This window comes from Mesitornis unicolor, unplaced genomic scaffold (genome assembly GCF_000695765.1).
Source record: "Mesitornis unicolor isolate BGI_N332 unplaced genomic scaffold, ASM69576v1 scaffold52316, whole genome shotgun sequence".
Classification (NCBI taxonomy): Eukaryota; Metazoa; Chordata; class Aves; order Mesitornithiformes; family Mesitornithidae; genus Mesitornis; species Mesitornis unicolor.
The window spans coordinates 25,565-33,428 of NW_010192679.1; the positions used below are offsets into that span (position 1 = coordinate 25,565).

General features: G+C 40.1%; 1 long non-coding RNA gene across 1 annotated transcript; it reads right to left on the reverse strand.

Moving 5' to 3' along the window:
- Positions 1-1,577: 1,577 nt before the first annotated feature.
- Positions 1,578-7,123, reverse strand: LOC104542757. The gene is made up of 5 exons (XR_728153.1): positions 6,989-7,123; positions 4,711-4,763; positions 3,999-4,082; positions 3,671-3,763; positions 1,578-2,165 (listed from the first exon to the last, which is right to left on the reverse strand). It is a non-coding gene; the product is annotated as an uncharacterized LOC104542757 (long non-coding RNA).
- Between the last annotated feature and the right edge of the window lie 741 nt (positions 7,124-7,864).

Genomic DNA, 7,864 nt, shown 5'->3' on the forward strand with positions numbered 1-7,864 from the left:
CTTTAGTGAAAAGGTCAACAAAATTAACTTCTTTCCTGAGGCAGTCAGGCATGGACAATTTTTCTGCCTGTATGGGCCTGTGCTCACTGAGGAGACTGGAATCTGTTGGCCAGCTCCAAACAGCACCTTCACAGATACTCAGTCCTAAGAAGATGCACGTGATCTCAGTGACTGTGGTGAAAGATGGGGGAGGGATGGATGCAACATGAACTCAAACCTCTTTAGAAACCTGAGCATCTACATGGAGATGGATAGGAAAGAAAAGGTGGCTTATAAAAGCAGCAACTGCTGGGAAGTTTCAGACAGCACTTAGAACTTAGACTGGGCAAGGAGAGAATAAAACTGAGTAACTGCCACAGAACCTAAGCAGCTTGGCTTTCCAAAAAAAAAAAAAAAGTAGTAGTAAATGCTAGCATAGAAATACTCTAAAGTATATCCAGCATGTCAGAACTGAACAGGAGAAATTCCTCTGCCCTGAAACAGGAAAAAAAAATTGTTTGTTTTTCACCTTACTGACATTTCAGAACACTGCTTTCAAAAAGAGCTTCCATCACCAGGTTAAAAGTCAAGGAAACTCCAGTTTTTACCTATATGTTTTCATGGTTTATGTTCATAAGGATGTAAGGATCGTCTTCTGGATCGGGGCTTTAGTTTCTAAAGAGTTACATCTCTGCAAGAATCGCAAAATGTTTCACAACCAAAAAAAAAACCCCTAGGAAAAAGAGAGGATTCTAGCATTTTCAGGTTTCACACATCAGAACAGTTTTTAAATTATCCCTTGAGCAATGGTACAAATCTTCAGATTTACTTAAAACACCATGGCAGACATTACACAAAGAGTTTTGCATTTGTTTGCTCTTTAATGAACTTCCCATGCTCCAACCACTGTACACCTGATATTCTTGTCCAAGTCAACAGCCCTTGACTCCCTTTCTTCAGGCATTCCTAAATTGTGGTTCCTGAGGAGCAGTTGCTACACAAGGGATTCAAGTGGAGTTCCCACATCAGGGTTATGTACACAGGGACCTACTGGGTATTAAGTCAAGGCTCTGTAAGCAGCTGAAACACAAACACAAACACAAACACAAACACACACACACACACACACACACACACACACACACACACACACACGTTCTGCTGGGGTCCAGCTGCATGTCCAGACCTGTCTCATCTCACAGTGGACTGTCAACACACCTGGAGGGTCACTGTCACTGCCTGCCTCAGCATCATTCCTAGGGCTCCTTCTCCTTCCATCAGACTAAGATAAGCAGTATGCACCTTGCTGCACTTCAGACTCAGGAAGATCTGATGCACAGCTCACAGGATCAGAAAGGCAGCCCAGAACTCCAGGGTTTTTAGATCTAGGAACTGCAACTCCAGATCTGGGGGTAAACTACCTCTTGTGAGCTGCCTTTCAAGAGCTGATTCAAATAAGCAAACAAAACCAGAGACCTTCCCTGCTTCTACTTTAGGGTAAAAATCATTCAGCTACCATTATTGCTTTAGAGTATTTTACTGTTACACCTTCTAGTGAGAGAAATAAACTGTCCAGAGAAAGATCACATCTCAAACCCTGAAAGAAAATAATATATTAATCAATGAACTGTCAAAAAATCATTTATGTAAAAGCATGTTCTATTTACAGAGGTCAACTTGCTCTTTAGGACAAGTAAAACCACTACTGGAAAAAATATTCACATAGAAACGCCTCATTTTTCAAATAGACATTTACAAATACTCTGCTTTGTTTAAACTACTCAAAACATTAAGACATTTGAAATGAAGAGTGTGTTCTGCATGCAATTAGGATAGAAATTACACTACTGGACTTCAGTGTCATTTCTTATAATTGTGAACTACACTCTCTTATGATCTTCTACAACACCACAGCCTAGCTATTACCTTAGGATCTCAAAAGGAGGACATGGATCTTCATTACCAAGTACTCTTCGTTTTGCCATTAAAAAAGACATCCTGATTGTCTTCACAGCAGGCGAGTCCAGTCTTGTAAAACTTGGTGTCCTTTTCCCTGAGTTTCCCTTTAGTGTTCTGCTAGGCATGGTGACTGTTGGCTTGGTGCATTGGTAAGTCCCTGGTCAGCACTCTTCTCGTTATAAGGCAGAGTTCAGAAATTCAAGGAGCTCTGCGCGGTTCCGGTCTCTCTGTAGAGCAGAAAAGCAGAGTTTAACAGATCTGTACTCAGCGGACCAAGGCTGCATAACACTGCTTTCTGTGGGGCTTTCACACCTCTGCACACTGCACAACAAACACTACCACATTCAAGCAGTTGGATACGGCCAGCTAGCAGCTAGGTGCGAGTGCCTGGAGGATGTGCAAGACAACAGGTACTCAGCAGAGATGCTACAGGAGACGAGCTGTCACTGTCACTGTTTCCTGATACGCTTTCTAAGTGGCTCCCTGTGGAGGCTCCACTGGGCTGTCATCATGTAGCTCATAGCCTGCTCAGGAGGGAGCTCACAAACAGAACAGATGCAATTCTCTGGAGTCTGAGGACGCTTTCACTGTACACACAGCAAGTCTTGTGCTTGAGGAAGTATCACTTCTTTCTACGCATAAGCAGCAGCTTGCAGCACAATAGAAAGGGAACCATGAATTTAGGTTTGTTCTTTACATAAGAGATGGCCCAAACACTCCAAACATTTGTTTCCAATGTTTTTAAAAATCCCAATTTATAAAACAATTATTGTATCTTAAAATATCGTGAAGAATGGATGTTGTTCAATTCAGCATATTCATGACCATGGACACCAATCAAAAAAGGGCAAACATCAATGAATGACATCAAATATTGTAACAAGCAGGTTACTGGGACAAGACTAGCAAGCATCCAGCATAATTTAACACAAACTTCAGTGCCACAGAAAGAAGAAAATGTATTTTTAATAAAATTTAACTTGGAATGCTCAGGTCTGCTTTGGTAGCTATAGAATTAACTGTTATGGCTGAATTAGAACCCACCAAACTGGATATCTCAGCAAAGTATCACTTCTAACACACACTGACTTGTACCAGGAGCCCTTGTGCGGACCACTCTAAGGTGTGGAAGCTGCTGAAAAGGGTATTTAACACGTATTTAAGTGCTGAGTCCAAACACCCACAGCAATAGCACAAAATGCTATTCATGGTATCTATTTTGCTGGGTACCTCAGCAAAAACATTTGAATGTTCTGAGAGAACACATGAGCACATGGTCTGAAGCCTACTGCCGTCTTATTTTAATTCCTCCTCCCTAAATAATGGCTAGCCTTGCATGTGTTAGAAAACCACAGTAAAGCAGCAATTGCCACAACTGATCCCAAGAGACCGGAAGAACATGAAGACAATTCAAACCAGTGCAAATTACATCAACAGAGATGCCACAAATCAGCTCAGCATTACAGACTGAAATTTCAAGGACCTGCAGAAGCATCCTTTGGCTTATCTACTCATGCCTGAGTACTCCAAGCCCACTCATAACACAAATCCTGCCAAAAAGAATGAATTAAAATTTCTCAAATGGCATCATAACCAAATTAAAAGCTACACTCAATTTACAACTCCAGGCTGTAACATCTATCCTTCTACAAAAGATTACTATTAGAAAAATATTAAAAGATACAGTATTTTCCCTTAGGGATATTTAGACTTGGACTATTTTAACGCTTACCTCTTTATCCTTCTTAGTCTTCTTTATTCTCATCTTAATTTTCTTTCCAGTTATCATGCTGTAGTTGTCATTCTTCTTTTTGTTTTTAAAGAACTAAAATGAGATGACACATTAGAAAGAGATAAGCTTAGCTATATGTTGTAATGTCACAAATCTTAAATACAATTACAGACAATAATCTTTTACACTTCCTAAGTGCCCAAAGAAAGAGAGAAAGGTTTCTATTTGTTTATGACAAAACTGATGGTGTTATAGACACTTTTATGACAGGAAAGATTAAGTATTTAAATAAGAAATATAACAGCACTTCAGACTCACACAGGCATACCTTCGAAAGCTGGACAGGTCCTGTTTTCTCTCTCTTTTTCTTCTTTTCTTTCTTTTTCTTCATTTTGTTCTCCTTTTTCCTTTTCTAAAAGCAGAAGGTGCGTACTCTTATGCTTACAGACTTGTAAGGGCAAAAAAAGGAAATCCACAAGTAGCTCTCAATGCCCCAGCTAGTCAAGACAGCCACTACTGCTTGCCCTTACCACTGCTGAACAGGTACTATCTGGAGTACACAGAAAGTAATGCAGGAAAGGTTAGCAACCCTTCAGATCTCGAGAAACGGAAATGGTCTGATCCTATTCTCTCTCTTTTTATGTAACACAAATATACAAAATCATTGAACTGAAGGTCCTAATAAAAAAGAAAACTTACAACAGTAAGAATCTACTATTCTCTCACTGACTCTAAATCATTACTTATGACAAATTCTATAAAGTTATCAAGACTGCCCATTACTCTTTTCTTCAGAGACTGCTCTAAACTCCAGCTGGACCAGCAACAATTGGGAAAAGGAACTTTTAAATTATTCTCCTTTAGTACACAGTCAAGTATGTGCCAACCTATCAGTTCACCTACTGTAACCCTAAAAGTATGATTCAGATTTACAAAGCCACAAACAAAAGCATTACATCTCACATGACATTTAAGGTTACTGAAATATGAAGAACTATTTTCTGTTTGTTAACTCCTTATTTATCTTTGTAAATTTTTACCTTTTTGTTGTGTTTTTCTTTTTTCTTTTTCTTTGATTTAGACTTGGGAGAATCTAAAATTAGAAAAAAACACAAACAACAAGACAAAAATCAAACCCTGTAAGTTTAGCATTCTGAAAAAGGCATCTAGTTTTACAGATAAGGCATATAGAAATGTAAAACAAAAGAAGAAAATGCTTTAATTTAATTTAATTTATATATATTAACACTAGTTGAAACTAACACTGACAAAAGCAACACATTAACTTAGTGCCACTTACTAGTCTAACACAGAAACTGAAAATACCGGATTTATTCAATGATTCCTTAAACCAATATATTATAGTAATAGAGACAATTCTTCCCTCTTCTTTCTGCAGCAGAGTTCAACAGATTGCAAATACCTGTTTTATAGCCAGACTCTCAAAGGAGGCAACAAAAAGTACTGTTGGGGCTGACAAACCACTGAAAATATTGTCACTGTTCAAGGCAAATGAAAAACTTTTCCTACTTACTTAGCTCACCTCCCAGCTTTGAGGTTATTAGTAACTTCTGTAAAGCAGAAACTCACTAGTTCTATAAGCAAATCATAGACTTTAAAGATTACACTGTGACTGGTATGTGCTACCTTCTGGCCTCCTCACTGGCTCAAACTGTTTCCATACTCGGCCACCCTACTTCCCTACATCGAGCACCGATTTGCCTGCTTGTCTCCTGTCTGAGGAAGCTTCCCAGCTCCACCTAACAAGCTGCAGTCCCAGTTTCTATATCCCAATGTCTCTTTTTCCACATCAAATTGTGTCCTTTCTGCATTCAAGTTAGGTCCACTTTCCATATAGCAGGTGGGGAGATACAACTCGGAGAGCAGAAGACAGTTTCCCTCACTCTCCTCTTGGTTTTCCCAGCCACTGCCCAGTGGTTACAGCAGTGGAAACAGCCAGAGTTACAGCTGCACTTGCTAAATAAGAGAAATATAGATTTAAAAAAACCTGCTGTTTTGCTATGCCCAAGGAACGTTAACTCCACTCCTGCTATACCTGACACATCAGACCAGGGCAGCCTTCATGATTCGAGGTCTTCAACTGCAGCTTAGGCAAGCTATTCCACTGTTCAGCTGCTAGGATGTGTGTGATTTAACTAGATCCAATTTAAATCTCTCCTGTTGCAACTTAAGGTCATTTTTCCTTGCTCTGAAAGTCACAGAAAGATTTTTTGCTCCCATAGTAGCTACTACCTACACCTGTATATCTGGCTTAGCTCAATTACCTCACATCTTCTCTAGATGGAGTAAATCAAGTTGTTTAAATGTGCCTTTGTAGGACATTCTTGCCACATCTTCTGCTCTCCCTTGTAAACGGGAAAACTTTGGGAATTTTTAGATATAATTTCTAAGCATGCAGACTGACAACTTGGGCCTAATTCAGAATTATTTTTTTTGTCAGATAGATGTTTCTTGACACCTCTCCAAAAGATGAATCAGAAAGTACACCAATCATGTTCACACAGTCAGTGTCTGACGTAACATTTTAATGCTTTTTAGAAATGTTAATGTATCACATAGGATAAAATTCATTCAAGAAGAAGGGAAAAGCCCCTCAGTCAAATGTACAAGCTCATAGATATGAATATTTCCAGAATATATTTATAGCAGATACATTGAATCAAGCCACTGACATATGAGAACAGGTAAACCCTCTTCAAGAGAAGAACATCTTTGTTAAACTGTTAAAGACTTTGTTAAACTGATACAAAACCACAAACATGAGGTCCTGTACCAGATAGTGAAACTTCACCCGACTCTGAAGTTGGAGAGTTTTCATCAGAAAAACTCTATTTCTCATATGAGAGTTCTTCCCAATCACAGTAAAAAAAGGATAAAATTCAGTATTTAGCCTAACACATTCTGTTAAAAACAGAATGGCAATGCAGTCATTTTACCTGCAATGATACCGAATATTCTGATACAGAATACCGAAGCAATGCAATCTTGATAGTCAGCAATACATTCCCCTTCATGTCACAAGTTATACACATAGAAAAAAAGTCTGCAGTTTCTGCCAGATAGTACCTTTCTGAATAAACTACCTCAGTCCTTTAAGCTGCAGCTTAGTAGGGAGTGTATTAACCCTGCAACGCTTGCATACATGTTCCCACTGAACTCACTGGTATTAATAAACTTCACATGAGTCCACAAAGTTAAATGCTTGTAAATTTAAAATTAGTTTAAATAAGCTTTAAGTGTTTCTAAGAGTACTAACAAAACTAGCAAACATCATGTATATGCATGGAGGTAGCTTACCTCTGCTACTTGAAGATGATGACCTTGATGATGAGCGTGATGAGGAGGAAGAAGTAGATGTAGTGCTGGAAGACGATGTGGATGAAATGGATGATGATCTGCTTCTACTGCGTTTGCGTTTCCTTTTTTCTTTTCCTTAGGATAACACAAGGCAACAGTGACAAGCATGTTCTAGTAACTATGGTCTACAAAAATCACTTTTCACAGAACTTAAGCACATTCAGTGCCTATTTTGAGGAGGTTTGGGGTTTTTTTTTCCCCTCTTGCAGCATCCCATGGTTTATTACCATTAGCAAGTGACAATGTTCAACATAAGGGTCAAACATGGTGACTGACGTAAAGGATAATACACTCGGCCACTGAAACAGATTTGCAATGCCTACCTTGGACTTTCAGCTCTTCCTGTGAGGTTGCAGACAGTGTCCTACTTTTTTCATCTTTCTTGTTATCCATATCTAGTGAGAGACAGCAGTACGTTCAATAACATCATTTCCAAAATACTTTGGGAGAGAAAAAAAAAAAAGAGCACTGCAGAGACAGAGGAAATCAGTGCGAGCATCCTCACCACCTCTCCTGCAAAACGGCGTCGCACCATGGCAAAGCGCAAGCTTAGACTCTCACTCTCTCTGGAACCTGAGGCCAAATCTCTGTTTTCGTGTCATTTTCACCGAAAATGCGCCGTTCGTACAGCCGCGGGGTTTTGGCCGCAGTAGCCGTCCCGCGGGGTGTGTTTTACCGGATCCGGCCTAGCGCGGTCGAGGAGGCGGCCGTGGGGGCTGCGCACAGCCCGCGGCCGCTGGGAGCACCCCAGCCTGCCCTGTCCTCGCCGTCCCACCCCGCACCCACCCCCTCACGATCGCACACCGGCCCCGCCGG